The 18648-nt window shown below is 46.3% G+C and overlaps 1 pseudogene; it reads right to left on the reverse strand.

Annotated features, from left to right (window-relative positions):
• Nucleotides 1-1226: 1226 nt before the first annotated feature.
• Nucleotides 1227-15642, reverse strand: LOC113566074 (annotated as a pseudogene).
• Between the last annotated feature and the right edge of the window lie 3006 nt (nt 15643-18648).

Below are 18648 nucleotides of genomic sequence, written 5' to 3' on the forward strand. Positions count from 1 at the left end.
GCAGATCAGGAAGCTTGCGGGGCATATAGTTTCCACTGCTTCCATTTGGTGTCGTCCAGACGTACGATCCAGCTAGTGGCGTCGGCGTCGTGACGTTGCAGATGCCTACACACGGCGGCACGACTCCATGCGCTGCTCACTCCGACCCCGTTAGGTATTACGTGCTCCTATTGTTCTGGGCTCTTGCCTCTTGTCCTTTCCAGCTCCTGCTCCAACAATGCACTTCTCACCAAGAGATCCAGCAGTAGAGGTGGCTCGTTCTGTCCAAGTGCGGAAACTCCTGCTGTGGTCGTAAAACTTCTGGTCGTAAAACTACCAAGGTGACCGTAGTGGTTTGGCTAGGAATCAGCGGAGCCGACGTAACTATTACTTTCGACTTCGGCGGCCTGTTTCCTGCACCACTACTTCCAGATTGCGAAGACGCACTAGTTGTTGTGGGGGTGGATTGCCCATCCATTATTCGGTTACTTCTTCTGGGAGAATTTTGCATCCTTCTATTTCCCAGAAGCTCCAGATAATCGACGCTGCCTGCGTCTGCTTTGGATCGCTTCCTGCAGCCCAGTCCAAATATCCACGCTGGCCGCGTTCCTCTGGGCGCTGCCTGCAGCCCAGCTCAAATCGACGCTGCCTGCATCCCTAGAAATTCTCTAACTGGAGGTGGTTGACTGCCTGTACTCCAGCGCAAATTGCCCTTGCAGTTCCTTGCCTAGGACTGTGAATAAAATATCATGTCGGTGGTCACGCGGAGATGCCTTTAACAGCATCAATCAATCGGCAAGAACAGTTATTGTCGCATGCAGCTGCTGCTGCTGACCCCTGCTGGTTCTGAGCTGCCGCACCGCTGCTATGCTGTTTTATTCTATAAAGTACGTCGATACACAACCTAGCAAAATATTGCCAAAAAATTCTTACCGCAGTATGTCCTCCTGCTTTAACCACGAGACAGTGAAACAGTGAAGCTTAAAACCCTGGCGGCACCTCATGGTAGCTGAAAGTATGCCTGTTCGTTTGTAGCTAGAAATTCACCTTTTATCGATATAAATTAAATACTAGATCTAAAACTACCCCGCCTATATCGGTCAATTATCGTCCGACGACACTTACCATACCCTTTTTACGTTTGGTTTGTTCTTTTTCATGGTTTTATATAGTTTATTTTGTATAACTTTCATTTTATTAGATATAAAGACTTTTTTAATTGATAGAAAATAAAACTAATCACACTTTTATATAATAGTTTCATCCTTAAATTTGTGCATCTGTTCATACCAAATGTCCTCAAAAGTAGTGTCCACCTCACCGCAAAATGTCGGAAATGGCGGAGCTTGCTTCAGCTTCCTCAGGGGCAAAATCGTATCGTATATATATACGAGGCCACCGGTAGGTCCAGGCACTGAGCTACCTTGCACCCACATGACATTGTACTTTGCGTTAGTGCGCCAAATTCGCAGGCCTTTAAGAACACGCCAACGATTACCCATATGACCAGGCATCTTTGTACCATTCCAGACACGTCCCTTTTCGCCACCACCTCCAATGTTACCGGGACGGCGATGAGTCTTGGTAACGCCATGTGAAGCAGGCATGCCCATGTAGCCGTGTCGCTTGACTACACCTTGGAAGCCGTGGTCCACGCTATAACGAAAAGCCAGACAAATTAAAAGCTATTAGACCATTCATTAATCGAAATATAACTAAAATTCCATTTTAATGTTGCAAAGTTAGATAGTACAGAAAAATTCATCAAGAATTTTGCATTTAAAATGTTAAGCAGGGTTTATTTATACATAGTTGGCAATCACAGTGACACGAAGCTATCTCTCAGTTCGCAAATATGGTTTCACAGTTTCGTGGTGTATGAGCAAAACTCTTATTTGGGCGACACATTGAGAAAAGATCAAATTAGTTTTTGCTCAATTCACTCAAGCAACGACAGATTTTTAGCCTCTTTTGCTACTGTCTTTTACTGGGCAATTTGTCGCGAACAAACGACAAATGTGTCTTGACTGAAATGTGTTGACTATTGACGCTTAAAGGAATTAGCAAAAATCAGAAACTTTGCAAATCTATACAAATCTTGTATATGTGTAAAGTGTTGTTAGTGCCGTCGTCTCGACCGGACACAAAAAACATATAACACAAGCGAAGACAGAAAATGTTTTGCTCAGTGAGAAAGCGAGTGTACGTGGTTTTCTGTTTTGTCAGTGACTAGACCGACCACACAGGAAAAAAGTTTTGACCGTTATTTTCGAGCTCTGATCAAAACACTTTTAATTCATAGTTTTTGAATTTCTGATTTGTCTTATTTATTATATTTGGTAATTGTCGGGTCAAGCAGCTTAAATATTTTAAATTATTGCCAGTGGTGCGGCCCAAAGGAAATGCATTTTGGTGTTGTCGTTTCCAATGCCCCCACTGCAAAGATCATTTGCTACCGCATATGCGCATGCAGCGGAATTCTTTCGTCTCCTTATGTCGCAATCTCTCGGACTCGGCTTAACAGCGTCCCCGAGCAGCTCTAACGCTCTCGGGCTATCATACTCTCTCGCTCGCGTCTAAGCTAGCTGCATAGGGCCCGGCCATTTGTCCCGTCAGCCCTTGCATTTTCAGTCTTGAGCTAATCGTCGCAGCTATTAGATTAACATCCTCGCATCAATCGTTCGCCCAATCATCCCCATATGTACATACGCGATAAGTTGGTTTACATATGCAAATAAATTGTGAATTATAAACAGCCTTTCGACTTTCATTAACTTCAAATTGCAACAGTTATTAAAAACGCTTTAAAAAAGTAGAAAAGTTTTTCTAATGAATTAACCGAAAACTTTGGGTGGCTGTAATTTAAATTATTTATTCGGCGGGGCGAAAAATTGATACGCTCGATTTATTTCAATGTTGGCGAACAACTATATTTCCTTCACAATTCAAATCTCTTACTCTAGCTATCCTACGGTGGCAAAGCGGGGCGAATTCGCCAAGAGCGAGAGAGCGAGCTTTTATTGCGCTCCCGCTTTGCCCTAGCCTAACTTACACTAGACTTCCTAATTAAGATCAATAACTAATAATCGCCGCCATGGATGGAAGGTCACGCAACACCGGCCCCGTTGAACGCATGCATCGGCTTCAACACATTGGGAGCGGCGCTAATATGTGTATGGCCCGCCGAAAAACCGCTCCAGTCTAGTCCTTATTTCGACGACCCTGACCATGCCGTCCTCTCCTGCGTGCGTGGCGATGACCCTCCCCACGAGCCACTCCTGAGGCGGCAGATTGTCCTCGGCCACGATGACGAGGTCTCCTTCCTCGGGGTTCGGTTGCTGGTGCCATTTGCCCCGAATTTGCACCCCCAGGACATATTCGCGGGACCATCGCTGCCAAAACGCTCGCCTGACTGACGAGACAAGTCGCCATCGCCGCAAGCAACTGAGACTCTCCTGGTCCGGAGTCCGCAGTGCTGGGGGGGCGATGAGCGACCCGCCTGTCAGCAGTTGACCGGGTGTTAGGGCCTCGCCATCGCTTGGATCTTGGCTGATGGCTCCCAGCGGCCTCGAGTTCATTATGGCCTCGATTCCGACGAGGACTGTGGCGAGCTCTTCGGCGGTTAGGAGCGCGCTGCCTACCGCCCGTAGGAGTAGGCCCTTGGCAGTTTTTACACCTACCTTCCATAGCCCTCCCATGTGAGGAGCTCGCGGCGGTATGAACGCAAATTCGCATCCGTTTTTTGACCCGAAGTCGCGAATTGTGTCTCCCTGCTCCTTGAGCCTGATCCGCAGAGCGCTGAGATGGCGGCTCGCTCCGACGAAGTTCGTCCCGTTGTCGCAATGAGCGACTTGGGGATATCCTCGGCGCCCGACGAACCTTTGGAAAGCCAACAAAAAACAGTCAGTGGTTAGATCGGAAACTATTTCTAGGTGAACCGCCTTGGACGCAAAACAAACAAAAAGCGAAATGTATGACTTGTATCCTTCCGCGAATTTTCAATGTCGTGTGCACTGGTCCACAAAAATCAACGCCGCAAATTGAAAATGGGCGGAGAGCACGGAGTCGATCTGCGGGTAAATTCCCCATGAGTTGCGTCAGCAATCGAGGCTTGTATTTAAAACAGCGCATACACGATCGAACTGTCTGACGGCAGACCTCCTGAGCGTTCACTATCCAAACGCACGAATTGCGAGCGCTTAGTCAAAAGCAGAGGAAACTTGCCATCGTATGATATAGAAGCTTTGGCTAGTCGCCCCCCCACTCACAACAACGAAAAGTTGCACCAAGTCCCTGTGTCTTCATGGATGAAAGGGTTCAACCGCTGAATACTAGGACCAATTGTAGATCCTTTCCTAACCTTTTCGATTTCTCCTTGATACTCGTGATGCTGGACGATTTCGACAATTTTATAAAAGGCTTCATTGTATTCGGTCGGTGAGATAGTTTTTTCGAAATTTAGGCTTGGGTCTTTACATTTTCTTATAAAGCGGAACACATACACGAACACTCTAAGCAGTTTGAGGTGTGACGAGAATCCCTCGATGACATCTAACAGCTCCGAGCTTCGCACAGCAGCGGTCAGCCCGACCGCAGTCTTCCTCTTTTCCAGCTGAATATCATCGGAGTGTTCGAAATGGGCGTTCTTGGGCCAGTTTTCTTCTTCATCTTTCAGAAATTATGGTCCTTCGAACCAATTTGACTGAACGATTTCGTCGACGTCACAACCTCTTGACACAATATCTGCTGGGTTCTGTTTCGTGGGTACATGCCGCCACGTAGCAACATCTGACCACTCTTGAATCTCAGCCACTCTATTTGAAACGAAAGTCGACAATGGATGAGACCGGATCCAATGAAGAGTTACCTCTGAATCCGACCAATAAACGACTCGTTCAATGGGCACGTTTAATAGGGGCTTGATTCTGTGACAGAGATCTGCGAGAAGGTGAGCGGCACATATCTCAAGCCTTGGGAGCGTTTTGGTTTTGAGCGGCGCTACTTTGGATTTCGAAGTCAACAATGATATTTTTAAACCTTCTGCAGTTCTGCTACGTATATAGACGCCCGCTCCATAGGCTCTCATGGAGGCGTCAGCAAAGGCATGTATTTGAACCGCTGACATCGGATCGGAATACACAAACCGAGATATGTTAAGCCAAAGCTCCTGCAATAGGATCTTGCCTTTTATAACGATAGGACTTAATAAACCAAGGGGGTCAAACAACTGTGATGTCACCGATAGTATGTTCCGTTTTGTCGCTCGGAGACCCATAACTGAATTGTCAATTTTGAACTCAAAGGTAGGTAACCATGAGATTCCTAACGCCTTTGTCGACTCTGAATTATGGGTTTGGCTGTGCTCTCAGATGCGGTGATCTCGGGTGAGTTTGAAAACCACTTAGTCAACTCAAACCCTGCGGTCTGAAGAACCTGAGACACTTCGGACTTAATTGCCCTTAGCTCCTCTACGCATGCAGCACCAGTCAACAAGTCATCGACGTAAAAGTCGGACCCAATAACGTTAGCAGCTCTAGGGAATGAGAGCTTCGCAGACTCACTCAACCTTTTCAAACACCGGATAGCTAAGAATGGGGCTGGTACAGTCCCATAGGTTACAGTGTTGAGCTTGTATAATCTCAAGGATTCAGAAGGGTCTCTTCTCCACACTATGAGCTGAAACTGCCGATCCGCTTCGTTCACCATCACTTGGCGATACATCTTTTTAACATCAGCAGTCAGGGCAAACCTATGCAGACGGAAACGGAGCAGTGTCGAGTATAATTCCTCTTGAATGGTAGGTCCCACCATCAGAATGTCATTTAAGGCCACCTGTGAGGACGTCTTGGACGAAGCATCGAACACGACTCGGAGCTTGGTATACGTACTTTGGGGCCTCAGAACACACTGATGAGAGATTACGTAGTGTGGAGTAGAAGGAATCGTATTGTCAGTAGGAGACATATGATCTAAGGAGAGGTACTCTTCCATGAATTCCAAGTACATTTTCTTCAACTCAGGGTCACGATGCAATCGTCTTTCAAGCGACAAAAACCGCCGTTTCGCAACCTCAAAGGAGTTGCCTAAACAATTTGGATCTGATTTAAACGGGAGCCCTACTTCGAACCGACCTGATGATAGTACCTGAGTCGTCTTACGATAGTGTTCTTCACATAGCTTGTGCTCAGGTGTGGCAATTTTCTTGGTAGATGGCATTTCTCCCAGTGACCAAAACTTTTTCAAGGTCCTATCGATGGATACTAGCAACTCTTCACTGCAACTCAAACTGTTTGTAATTTGAGGAGCAGAACTCCTGGAAACATATTTTCCCGACACAACCCAACCAAGAAGGGTTTTCTGAAGAGTTGGAAACCTTGGACCTTGTTTAATTTGACCAACAGCTAATAATTCAAAGAACGATTCTTCTCCAATTAACATATCTATTCTTTGTGGCTTGTAGCAATAAGGGTCTGCCAGTGGTAGGTTCTCTGGGATTCGCCAGTCAGTCACATTCACTGACTGGTCAGAGTGATAACCTGATATTGATTTCAGGATGCAAAAATCAAAGGATAACTCACTACCATTTATTCGCTACTTCACCACTGTGTGTATTTTATCCTTTACTTGAGAATTAGATTCACCAATTCCAAGCAAGTTAATACAGGACTCCTCTCTACGGATCTGTAAGCGATTAGCGAGGTCCTCGGTAATGAAATTTGTTTGTGATCCAGAGTCGAGCAGAGCTCTGGCCAGAATGTGTTCACCGCTCTTAGTTCGGACGTTTACGATCGACGTAGCCAGAATTACCCTGTCCAACGCTGTCGCATGCAAAACATGTGACGTGGAAGGTTGATTCTGATTTGATGGAGGAGAAGGACTCTCTTGGGGTGGTGGCAACGCGAGACTATTAGCCGACACTGTGTATCGATGCAATAATGTATGATGTGAGCGGCTGCACACTCGACATTTATTGGCTTTGCATTTTACAACACCGTGGCCTTTTCGCAGACAATTAATGCATAGGGATGCCGACTTAGCAAACTCAAACCTTTGCATCACCGAGAGACGCGAAAATGGAGGGCAATTTGACACTACATGGTCTCCTGAATTGCAGTAGCTACAAGTTTGCTGAGTTCTACTGTTCGTGGAAGTGGAAGAACAAGTAAATGAACTGCGATTATGTTGCTTGCTTGGCATGACTTTGTCTTGCCTTGGCTTGGTCGATTCTTCAGCAGACAGATGCTGGTATCGACGATTCAAGACTTTCTCAAAGTCGGACCAAAGCGGCAACTTCTCATAAGTAAGCTGTTCATCCCACTTTTGTTTCGTCAGTGGGTCGACTCTGTTTAAAACGAGATGAATGAGCATTGCATTCGAAATTTTTGTATCATCACCGATCAACAGTAACGATCCGAAAATCGACGAAACAGTATCGATTAGAGTTCTTAGAGATGATGCAGATTGATGCGATATTGTCGGCAGATTGAACAATGTGGAAATATTATTCGTGAAAATCAAATAATCGTTGTGATATACTCGTTTTAGGCCAGCCATGGCCTTTCCTTAATTTGCCTCGGTGACTTGGAACGCCTTTATTGTTCCTAATGCTTCATCAGAGAGGCACGAAATCAAATGATTAAGTTTTTCGATCACCGGTATGCTGTTGTCGCTATGGACTAGTCTCTCAAAAAGGCTAATGAAATTTTTGAATTCCGAGTGTTTACCACTAAATTTGGGTAATGCCAATTTCGGAAGTCTAGCATGAGTTGGGGCTGAAGAAGACACTGGCTTCGTCTCGCTTGCTGCATCAAAGGCGGCGATAAGCATTATCTTTCCCTTGGTGACAATCGTCAGCTCTTCCAACTCGGCTGCATATGCATCATCACCTGTTATGTCCTCGATTTGCTCCTGCAAATGGTTAGCCTTTTCAATTGAAGCATTCAAACAATCTAATCTACATTGTAATTCCGGTAATTGCAAAGGAATCGACCCTTGATCTAATCGATCCTCTAAGCGGCGAATGCTTTTTACTCGACTTTTGAGCTTAATCTTTAAGTCTTCAAGAGTGGATTTACTGTTTTCTGCCATAATATTTGTGTATGAAGATTTTACGCAACAAACCACTATTATTTCTATTTATTTATTTATTATTATTATTTTTATACCCGATACTCAAAATGAGTATTGTGGTATATTAGATTTGTGGTAAAAGTGGATGTGTGTAACGACCAGAAGGAATCGTTTCCGACCCCATAAAGTATTGTAACAAGTCAACTATATATTTCTATACGTCAGTAGGGGATGGATTGGAGGGGATGTCGAGGTCACTGCCGGTGGGGATTCTCTGGTTCCGTGCTCATTCGGTAACTTGGGGGGGGGGGGGGTTCTTTTGACCGCGTCTCGACTCCTACTACATAAACTTTAAAATTTTAGAATCCCGTGACTCTACAGGGAGCTAACTCCGAAAACAACAATTTGCCTATTCCGAGCATAACCGAAATGAAATGGCACAATCATACATAGGGCGTACTCGAAAGTACTAGGGGCTTTCGTCGGGATGTTCCAAAAATATCGCGGGCGTGAGGCCTTGAGATGGAAGTCGACCCACACGACCCATTTCCAGTGGTGCGAAAGGTTCTGGAAATCCCTAATATTCTCACCGTACCCGATGACATCACCATGTCACTAGGAAATTAGAAGTCTACTCCATATTCATGGCTGACAAAATTCAATATATTTCTCTGGGCTTAATACTAGAAAGAACACAAGTCTTTAATTACAACTAGTAGGCAAATCAAGGGAAAAAATTTGTAATGAAAATGGAAAAATATGAGGCTTAATCACTAAAGGAGAAAGAGAAAAGTTTTAGATATTTATAGAGGTATGTATATATAAACGATAGGGTATATGAATATAATATATGATATTAGAAATAAGGAAATTAAATATGTATAAAGAAAAAACGGGAAAAAAATTATAAAAAGCCGCGGGGGTCAGACCAGCGATCCGCCATGGTGAGCCAAAACGAAATTTAATTAAAAATAAAAAAACATTTTTATGGTTGTTGGTTTAAGGAGATTAAAAAAAATTTTTTTTTTTGTTTAGTGTATTTGTCTGCTACGTTTCAATGCATTACAAAAATGCACGGAAAGCGAGCACTGCAAGCCTAAAGCAGAATTGGCAACGACGAGAACGAAAAGCTTCGAGCGTGGGTAACGCAAGCGTTGCGTTCTCTTATCAGCAGCGGCTGGCCACTGCGCATGCCTTTTACGATTTTACGAATTCAGGCGCAAAAGAGAACAAGGAAATTGGGTCACTTACAGCTTCAATACAGTGGTCCCTCGCTGAAAGGCGCCTTTCGTTGTGCAAGAATATTTCAAAACTTTGCCCCACCCACTTCCGCCCCCACAAAAGCGAAAATCTGTGGCATCCACAATTTCAAAGATACGAGAAAACAGAAAACGCAAAATCGTGGAGGATGACTATATCTTCTAGAATGAAAAATCTGAAACAGATCGTATAATTATAGCCAGAATCAAGAAAAAATTTCATTCTCTTTCGCTCTGTCTCTCTCTAACACAGAGGTTTCATGGTCGGTTTTGCCAATTGTAAAATGTGAGTTAAAGGATCTCAGATACTATAAGAGCTAGAGCAACCATATTTTTGATCCACACTCCTCTGATATCGGACCTTGACCGTTTGGTCTCAACACTTCGCCACACCCCCTTCCCCCCACCGCATCCACAAATCTCGGAAACTATTAAGGCTGGAGCAACCAAATTTTGTATCCGCCCGCCTGTTAGAGCTCACTATAAAACGTATACCTCAAAATTTCGCCTCACCTCTTCCGCCACCACAAAGGACGAAAATCTGTTGCATCCACAATATTGCAGAATCGAGAAAACTAAAAACGCACAATCATAGAGAATGACCATATCTATCCGGTTGCTGAATCTGGATAAGATTGGATTATTTTTTAGACAAAAGAAACTAATCTATTTGCAGTAGCTATGCAGCGTCCGAGGTCACGCGCAGACTGATTTTCTGTCTCTCTCGCAAGCACTCTTTGTCGTGTCGTTTAATGTTCGCGGCGTCTGCCGAAGGAGAGCCATGCTGATTAAGTATCGGGTATAAATGTAGAGTTGCGGTCTCCGCAGCAACTCACAACGTTCCGCCTCGTTTTTTTTTAAATGTTTGAACGAGAACGATAATCGAAAACGAATTTTAATTGAATGTCGAGGCACGAGGTATCAAGGGAAAGAGTAGTTGCAAGTGACGGCCGAAAACAATATACCCCTTAGACACAGGGTAGCGCGTCACTTGGCAAGTAACAGCCGAAAAGAATGTACCCGTTAGATACAGGGTAGCGCGTCACTTGGCGCACCGTTAAGCTCAAGAGCGGCAACGAAAATTCTCCCAACAAATACAACGCAAGCAGCAGTGGAGAAGCGAAAGCGAAAACGAAATAATGCACCGGTGCTGCTGCTTGTATACATGTGTGGAAACTTTCTATACGCCGTGGCTTGGGTGAACGAACGAACAAACTTTCTTGTGAGGTTCTAACGACGAGAAAGGTAGAACAAAATAAAGGGGGGGGGGAGGACGACAGTGATTGCAGTAAACGATAGATGTATGTACATATAACTGTTGCGTCCAAATAGCGGTTCACATATGTCTGTATGTGTCGATATGTATGTATTTATGTGTGTTTAGTTATATTTATGCAATTACTAATAAAATGCATGCAATCAAGCTCTACTATATGTATATCATACGTCTGTGCCTAGAATTGAAAGCGATGTGCAATGTTTTCAGCACAAGACACCTCAAAGAGAGATCTGAATGTCTTTTGCTCCGCCTTCAATTTTCTGCACAAATACCTCTGATTCCTCTTTTGGATCTTTGAATCCAACTGCTACTTTCCTGGCTTTATCGCAGGGCATCCCTTGGCGGTAGCAGAAACTTGCACAAAAATTATTCTTGGCGCGACCGACGCGATGATATTATGCAAATTGATTGCCGATTGACACACACCACGACGCGGGCAACGAATATGTTTGCATATACTGCAATTTCTTGTGTCACTGTCACTTATTGTTGTTGCCTATAATTAACTTTACAGTCCACCCGGGGGCGCCATGAAAAATTAGAAGAGTTTTTCTAATGAATTAACCGAAAACTTTGGGTGGCTGTAATTTAAATTATTTATTCGGCGGGGCGAAAAATTGATACGCTCGATCTATTTCAATGTTGGCGAACAACTATATTTCCTTCACAATTCAAATCTCTTACTCTAGCTAACCTACGGTGGCAAAGCGGGGCGAATTCGCCAAGAGCGAGAGAGCGAGCTTTTATTGCGCTCCCGCTTTGCCCTAGCCTAACTTACACTAGACTTCATAATTAAGATCAATAACTAATAATCGCCGACATGGATGGAAGGTCACGCAACACGCTTAATAGCTTAACAGTAATCGTGGAATTAGCCATTTATTGTCATATAAAGTTTCTATGTTGCAAGCTTTGCAATAAATAAACGAGGGAGAACGTTGTGAGTTACATAGTCGGTACGACTCTCCTCCGCCAGACGGCGCTTACATTGAACGACACGACAAAGAGTGCGTAGCGACAGAAAATGGTTTTGTTACTTTTGGCTATAATAATAATCCGATCTGATCAAAATTCGGAAGTCTGGTACATATGGTCATTCTCTATGATTGCGGATGCCACAGATTTTCGTCCTTTGCGGAGCAGAAGTGAGTGGCGCCATTCCTTACGATTCCTTACACAGATCAATTTTCACCACAAATCTAATATACCCCTATACTCATTTTGAGTATCGGGTATAACGAGGGGGAACGCTGTGACCGCGGCGACCGCAACTCAAGATTTATGCCCGATACTTAGTCAGTATGGCTCTTCTGCGGAAGACACCGCTAATATTAAACGACACGACAAAGAGTGCGTGCGAGAATGACAGATAATCTGGGCGTGTCGTCAGGCGCTGCGTAGCCACTGAAAATTGATTCGTTCCTTTCGGCTATAAAAATTATCCCATCTGATCCAGATTCAGCAATCTGATAGATATGGTCATTCTCTATGAGTTTTCCACAGATTTTCGTCGTTTGTGGGGGCGGAAGGGAGTGGGGCGAAATTTTGAAACAAACTTGTCAAGGTCCGATATCACAGGAGTGTGGATACCAAATTTGGTTACTCTAGCTCTTATAGACACTGAGATCCTTCAACTCACATTTTACAATAGGAAAAACCGACCATGAAACCTGTGTGTTAGAGAGAGACAGAGTGAGAGAGAATGAAGTTGTTTTCTTGATTCTGGCTATAATATTTAAAAGATCTGGTTCAGATTTTGCACTTTAGAAGATATATTCATCCTCTACGATTCGGCTTCTTCTGTTTTCTTGTATCTTTGAAACTGTGGATGCCACAGATTTTCGCCCTTTGTGGGGGCGGAAGTGGGCGGGGCGAAGTTTTAAAACATTCTTGTTTAGTGGACGTTGACATGCAATGACTACATATTTCAAGAGGCGATGCAATTACTGCACCGTCAAGTGGCCCGTGTGACACCAGCAGAAGGCTGTTACGCGAGCATGCAGGAAAGATATTAGAGAAGATTAGCACTAAAGTTTCTAATAGAACTGGGCATGCATTCAAAATAAAAATAAAAGTACCACTACAATTACTAATTACTAATTACTAGAAAGATGTGTAAGGATTAGTAATTTAATAAGAGGAAGAGAATTAGTGGTGGATATGATATGGTAGAGGGAATTATAATCCGAGCATAAGTCCCTAAACGGTTTATGCAAGGAATAATTCGATCTACAAAGTGGAAGGAACAACGGTATAAAACTTCTAGTAAGTCTAATAGGGATCGTGAAGTTTATGCGGCTCAACAGTTCAGGGCTGTCTATGTCACCCCTGATCAAGTTGTGCATAAAAATCACATCAAGCATTTTTCTACGGTTAACTAAGGGGAATAGGAGGTTTACTAATAGCAGTCTACTAGAGTAAGATGGGAAGAGATGCGGTTGAAGAGGCATGGTTTTTGCCCTCCGCCACTTTAAGAGGAGTACCGAGCTCCTTTGCGGTGTTTTTAATATTTAAATTTGAGTTTGGCATTGTTGGTCCCACGAGTAGACGGGAAGGGTTTAGTCACCCGGGGCATAGCCCGCGTGCCCCGGGAAGTCTGATGTAAAATGGAGGTCTACAGGTAGTCGCCTCGGATTCAGGACAAGCCAAGAACCCGAGACGCCTGTGCCCCGTTCCGAGATTACAGTTGCGACAAGCATGTAAACGTCCTGTCTGGTAACGTTGGTAACATCGTAATAGTCTTCTACCATCCTCTGAATAATGTCATCCAATCATACAGCTAGGAGGCAGGTCCGCGGTGAAGGCATGTTTGATTTCCCGCTTACCGGCCCAAAGACAACCCAGCCCAGCTCAGTTGCAGCCGCATATGGTCCCTGTCCGGCAAACAGTCACGATCTAATTGGAAATCCCAAATGTCCGTGATCCAGTCCAATGAATATCTTCGTCACTGCGTTTGTGTGGGGCCTAATTGGCAGGCTAGCATTAACGCCTTAAACATCTCGTCGGTGTAGAGTCAGCATCGGCTTGCTCAGGCTCGAAACGGAATACACGTTTCACAACGCATAGCGAATTGGCTTGCCTGTTCCACGATGGTTAGCTCCCTGGAGAATCCACCTCCAAACCACTGAATAGGATCTAGTCATATGAGCACTTCGTAGGCATGAAGAGCATAGTTAATGCCTCCTCACGTACCTCCACCTGTCTGGCGGAGAAGCTCCGCTGAAGTCCTTCAGCCTTTAACTGCATGTTGCCCTCCACAGATTGGACAACCTCTGAGACGGCTCTCTTGTTGCTCGCCGCGGTATTGGTCGATCCCTGCATGTAGCAATCGGCGCCTTGGTTCCCACCCTTCGATGTCCACGATAGTACACACCACGATAGCGCACCACGCACTAAAATGCACAATAGTTGGGAAAGGTATAATCGTCACAGCATGCCTTGCCCACTCCACTCGCTTGCTTGTACGGAGTTTGGCCACAAGTTCTTCCAGAAGTATTGGGTTGCTTAAATGCTGATCTGCCCTCGTTGACTGCAAGAAGGCAGTGAGATTACTCACACGGGTTGCAAAGGGAATAATCTTCGTCAGGCTGTGCTCCGAAATATTGGGCACCTCTCGTATTCCACTGAGCTGGCTGCGTATAAGCTACTCCGGTCGACCATATCTGAAACACAGCTGCTCCACAACAGCTCTCACGTTGCTCGGATGAATCAAGAAAGACTTGACACTCTCGCGGTGAAGTGCTTCAGTGCCTTCAACACGCGTTGGTTGTTCTCCAGATTTGTACAGTTGTACGCTTGCGTTGTCTCAGTATATGTACAAAGAAAGATCGCCCAACCCTCGGGCTGACCTTCAAAGGCAGATCAGGAAGCTTGCGGGGCATATAGTTTCCACTGCTTCCATTTGGTGTCGTCCAGACGTACGATCCAGCTAGTGGCGTCGGCGTCGTGACGTTGCAGATGCCTACACACGGCGGCACGACTCCATGCGCTGTCTGCGCTGTACTGGTTGCGCAAAATGACATAAAATAGCTGCTACTCGCAAGCAGTGGTGGTCCGCTATAAGATGGCGACTGCTCACTCCGACCCCGTTAGGTATTACGTGCTCACATTGTTCTGGGCTCTTGCCTCTTATCCTTTCCAGCTCCTGCTCCAACAATGCACTTCTCACCAAGAGATCCAGCAGTAGAGGTGGCTCGTTCTGTCCAAGTGCGGAAACTCCTGCTGTGGTCGTAAAACTTCTGGTCGTAAAACTACCAAGGTGACCGTAGTGGTTTGGCTAGGAATCAGCGGAGCCGACGTAACTATTACTTTCGACTTCGGCGGCCTGTTTCCTGCACCACTACTTCCAGATTGCGAAGACGCACTAGTTGTTGTGGTGGATTGCCCATCCATTATTCGGTTACTTCTTCTGGGAGAATTTTGCATCCTTCTATTTCCCAGAAGCTCCAGATAATCGACGCTGCCTGCGTCTGCTTTGGATCGCTGCCTGCAGCCCAGTCCAAATATCCACGCTGGCCGCGTTCCTCTGGGCGCTGCCTGCAGCCCAGCTCAAATCGACGCTGCCTGCATCCCTAGAAATTCTCTAACTGGAGGTGGTTGACTGCCTGTACTCCAGCGCAAATTGCCCTTGCAGTTCCTTGCCTAGGACTGTGAATAAAATATCATGTCGGTGGTCACGCGGAGATGCCTTTAACAGCATCAATCAATCGGCAAGAACAGTTATTGTCGCATGCAGCTGCTGCTGCTGGCCCCTGCTGGTTCTGAGCTGCCGCACCGCTGCTAAGCTGTTTTATTCTATAAAGTACGTCGATACACAAAAAATTCTTACCGCAGTATGTCCTCCTGCTTTAACCACGAGACAGTGAAACAGTGAAGCTTAAAACCCTGTCGGCACCTCATGGTAGCTGAAAGTATGCCTGTTCGTTTGTAGCTAGAAATTCACCTTTTATCGATATAAATTAAATACTAGATCTAAAACTACCCCGCCTATATCGGTCAATTATCGTCCGACGACACTTACCATACCCTTTTTACGTTTGGTTTGTTCTTTTTCATGGTTTTATATAGTTTATTTTGTATAACTTTCATTTTATTGGATATAAAGACTTTTTTAATTGATAGAAAATAAAACTAATCACACTTGTATATAATAGTTGAGCTCGTGAGGTGGCTCAAAGGGGGCCTAGCTGAGGCCACCGGACGGGTCGCAGGTTGCGGATAGCGAACGACCTACCTATATACAGGTCATATAGGTAGGTCAGCTGCGAATAATCGGACATCCCTAGGGAGAGTACCGAAAATAAGCAGCCCCGGACAGCCAGCGGGTGTTCGCGAAGTAGCAACACTGACGATGCGCTTGTGGTGCCGCCTCGTATAAGTAGCTCACACACTCCCCTATCCCTACACACTACCTACCCACATCCCAACCCCCCACATTCAGCTCACACCGGGCCGGACTAAGAGTGTTATTCGACCCGTGCCGAGAGTCAGCCTGGCTGGGGGCCCGGTATATAAAACTAGCCCAGTCGTTAACGGAGAGCTCAGGGACTTGGCAGCCCCCTGTTCTAAGTATGCCTTATCCGGGCAACGTGGATCTCTGCCCGGACGGACCGTACCCCTTCTCTGCAGCTCGTGGGAAAAGAATGGAAGAATTTAAAAACAAACAAAATGAGTCTGGCACTCCCCAAATGCCAACAGGGAGCAATCCCAAACAGGGGAAGGCAGCGGCCCAAAGGCCTGGCCCGACCCGCAAATCAGCAGGGAAAACCTGCGCGGCGGAAGATGCTAGGGAGAGCCCAAAGGGTCCCATCCCGGTGTCGGGGTGGGTGGTGAATTGGCTCCCAAAACCGATACCTTGGCAGAGTGGCTATGCAATCCTGCGGCTGCTCTGCCTGCTGGTAAAGTGGAGGGGGATGAGTCACCATCTACTAGTGTCAAAGCCAAATCCTTTACATATGCCGACAGAAGGAGTGCTGGCAACATACTCCGTCGGCAGAACGCAAGCCAGATGTCCAGCCCGACGGACAAATGGATTAAGAAGGTCGAGTGGGCCTCGAAGGTGCTGCCGAACTTTGGCAAGGAAGCACCGAAGAAGGAAGCCCCTCAGCAAAAAAGGCAGCGCTCGCAAGAGACTCCGGGGCCGACACCGAAGCGCTCCAGAGTGCTGCCTAACGCATCGTTCGCGCAGATTGCCAGAGAAAGGACGCTGATTGGCGTCCTGTACAAAGGCAGCGTGGACTCCCGGATCCCTAGGAACCAGTGGAATTGGGTGGAAGCGGCACTGGCCGACCGCTGCTTCGAGCTGCCTGGACCCCCCCCCCCCCCCTCTGCAGAGACATGGGCTGGTACCAGGGCTGCATAAAAATCGTAGCCTGTGAAGATGAGCGCTCCGTACAGCTGTACAAAGCGGTAGCGCAAGTCGGGGAAGTCTACCCACGGGCGAAGCTCGTCGCTGTAGACTGGAGCGAAGTGCCCAGTAGACCAAGGGCGAGAGTCTGGGTGCCCGCCTCCATGAAGGAGCCGGAGCGCATCCTAAAAATGATGCAAAGATGCAATCCCCACCTCCCAACAGCGGATTGGAAGGTGGTCAAAGTTGAGACGACACAGGGCCCCACAAACCAGGCGGTGGTCGTCCTCAACAAAGAGTCGCTGGCCCCGATTGAGGCTGCCAAAGGCGAGCTCAATTTTGGGTTCAGCTCTGTGACCGTAAAGGTCTACAAGTCGGATGCGGCGGCCGAGGCACGTCCTGTCGACAAGCCAGTCGAGCAGGACGCTGCCTCGGAGATCGAAGCACCCGACGAGCACACAGAGATAGACCCAGAGGGCTACTCCACCGATGGCACGCTGAGATGCGACTTCGAGGCGATGTGTTGCCACGAGGAAGGCGAGGACGATCCGGATGCCGACATTACAGTGGTGGAGAACACTAAGGATGTCCCTGAGGCTCCTTCAGATCAATCTCCACCACTGTAAAGCAGCATCCGCTGCTCTTATACTCCGCCTCGAAGAGAGCGGAGCAGACGTAGCCCTGATCCAGGAACCTTGGATAGTGGGAGACAAGGTTTGTGGATTAGGGTCGAAGGAGTACAAGATAATTGTAGCTCAACATGAAGGTAAAACCCGCACCTGCATTCTCGCCAGAAAGCACCTTAATATCTTTCTGCTCCATAATTATAGCGATAGCGACAACACGGCGGCAAGCCTAGAGCTGAAAGGGGCACATCTAAGGCTGATGTCGTCCTACATGGCCCATGAGGGAAACGATCCCCCCAACGACCTTGTTCGCAAACTAGCCAGCGACAGCGAGAGGTCGGACATAGACCTATTAAAGGGTTGCGATGCCAACGCTCACCACACTCAATGGGGGAGCTCGAACACAAATGTAAGGGGTGAGTCACTTTTCAGCTTCATCCTTAACTCAAATCTATTTATTTGTAATCGGGGCAACGACCCCACTTTTATAATTAAAAATCGACAGGAGGTTATTGACATCACCCTAGTGTCTTCCAACCTGTTAGACATAGCCAAGAGTTGGCAAGTCCTTGATGACCACTCCTTCTCTGACCACAGATACATCGAGACCACACTATCCCTCGAGTGTCCGAAACCTAAGGACTATATTAATCCCAGGAAAGCCAACTGGGAAAAATATAGCTCAGCCCTGGAGGACTTACTCCCCTCCAAAGCACCATCATGCCCTGACACAAAAGACGACCTAGATCGCCTAGTGAACAGGTTCACAGAGGCATGCAACAAAGCCTTCGCGGCAGCATGCCCCTCTAGCAAACCTAGGGGGAAAAAGAAACCCCCCTGGTGGTCAAAACAAATATACATCCTACGTAAAAGCTGCAGGACCCTTTTCAACAGGGCCAAAAGCGCGAACGAGGAGAGCCACTGGGCAGACTATAAAATCAGTCTGTCACTATATAAAAAGGAAACAAGGAAAGCAAAAAGGGCCTCTTGGCAAAAATTTTGCTCGGAAATTGAGGAAACATCAGAGGCCGCAAGGCTTCGCAAGATTCTCTCAAAAACTAACCCCTCGGTAGGGTATCTTAAAAGGAA

Source organism: Drosophila persimilis, unplaced genomic scaffold (genome assembly GCF_003286085.1).
Source record: "Drosophila persimilis strain 14011-0111.01,24,50 unplaced genomic scaffold, DperRS2 tig00000477-arrow-pilon, whole genome shotgun sequence".
Classification (NCBI taxonomy): Eukaryota; Metazoa; Arthropoda; class Insecta; order Diptera; family Drosophilidae; genus Drosophila; species Drosophila persimilis.